This window comes from Felis catus, chromosome C2 (assembly GCF_018350175.1).
Source record: "Felis catus isolate Fca126 chromosome C2, F.catus_Fca126_mat1.0, whole genome shotgun sequence".
In the NCBI taxonomy this organism is placed as follows: domain Eukaryota; kingdom Metazoa; phylum Chordata; class Mammalia; order Carnivora; family Felidae; genus Felis; species Felis catus.
Window position 1 is genome coordinate 79,537,157 of NC_058376.1, and position 2,075 is coordinate 79,539,231.

A 2,075-nucleotide genomic window follows, 5' to 3' on the forward strand; every position below is an offset into this window, starting at 1 on the left:
TAAGATCACCAAACTGATGTCTAAACACTCTAAGTGCTTTTCTTTAAGAAAAAAAAAAAAAAGTGGTAACTGCATTGGAATGATGGACGAATCTCCAATTAAATTCTATAAAGCATATGGCTGTGACATTTTATTCCCACCTCTGATTACAAGTAAAGGATTATGTTTGATCACCGTGGCAAAGGTAGGAACAAGAAACAGATGTGATTTTGTTGCCTTCTATTTTATAATGACTAATTATTACAGTTCAAAAATTATCTAGGGGCACCCGGGTGGCTCAGTCAGTTAAGTGTCTGACTCAGGTCATGATCTCACGGTTTGTGAGTTCGAGCCCCGCTTCGGGCTCTGTGCTGACAGCTCAGAGCTTGGAACCTGCTTCAGATTCTGTGTGTGTGTCTCTCTCTCTGCCCCTCCCCTGCTCATGCTCTGTCTCTCTCTCTCTCTCTCTCTCTCTGTCTCCCAATAATAAATAAACATCAAAAAAATTTTAAGAGTCTCATGCTCTACAGACTGAGCTAGCTGGGCAACGTTAAAAAAATTTTTTTTAAATATCTAAATTGAAATGTCTTCCATTGCATGTGGCCCACTTAATGAAAAGACAAGTAGCATTCCCTGGGGTGAAGAATAAAGGGAATCAAGAATTCTGGGCACTTTATCTGTCCCTGCTGCTAACTCACTGCTTGCTGTTTGACTAGGAGATGATAATCTTTCATATTAGTTCATCCTCGAGAGTAGGTATAACGCCAGAAACTCCCTGACCCAGCACCTGCTATCTTAAATCAAAGTCTGCAAAACAACTCTTAATGATCTGGCAAAGGGGTGTTGCTAGCTAAATAGGGTGATTGTATGTCCCACTTGCTCTGGATAATCCTAACTTCTGCCTACTGTCTCAGAGGGATTATTAATAGCACTGCTTTTCACTCTCAAAAGTGGTCCCATTTGGACAATTGATTTTTTTTTTTTTTGCTTACCCTATAACACAAGACTTCTCTAAGCAAACATTTCTCAAGTACCTATTAATGTGAAAGTTCCTGAACATGACATTAACTTGAACCAGTCATCTATTCTACTCTAAAAGGGCAGAGTCTAATATGCTATAAATAAATACTTTACACAAGGAAAAAGTCATTGTACTTTAAAGGATTTTTTATAAGTTTATTTATTTATTTTGAGAGAGAGAGACAGACAGACAGAGGGCAAGCAAGGGAGGGGCAGAGAGAAAGAGAGGAAGACATCGAATCCAAAGCAGGCTCCAGGCTCCAAGCTGTCAACACAGAGCCCAACACTGGACACAAACCCACAATCTATGAGATCATGACCTGAGGTAAAGTCAGATGCTTAACTGACTGACCCACCCAGTCACCCCAAAAGTCATTGTGTTTTAAAGTGCAATGCATTTTCAGGGTTGGGAAGGAATTACTTCTAATTATTATCACATTCTTTCACAAACATTATCATGTGCCTATTATAAGGCAGGCACTTGACGAAATATTAGGGGAACAACAGGGAATAAGACCTAGCCAAGAGGTTTGCTAGAGGCTAGTTAGGGCTATAAATACCCAGAGAAGGGCATGCGCATGTGCACACACACATACGCACACAATTACTGCAGAAAGTGGATTTGTGTTAAGATAAGGATGAGTCAGCCCATTGGAGGAGCGTGTAGGTCTTGGGGAGAGGAGGGCAGAGAAGATCTGCTGAAGGAAACAATAGGTAAGAAATGGACCCAAGAGAGGGGAGTGGGTATTAGGTAGGGGAAGAAATGTAGGGCAAGGAGGAATGCTTCAGGCAAAGTTTATAGCACAATGAAAGGCTGAGAATTGTTAAGATCAAGGAATTAAAAATAGTTCTTTATGGCTTGAGCAGAGAACATGGGGGGATGTAAGGAAAGATAGACTATGGGGGAGGAGGCAACAGAGCTAGCAAAATTTGTCTAGGGGAGGGGACATACTTCAGAGAAAAGAACAAGGAAAAGCACTAGGGTGTGGCAGGGAAGCAGGCAATCTATCCTGGACATTGACTTTCTCCAAAGTTCATGGAGAATTTTTGAGCAAGGGATGGGCTGCCTAGAGCTG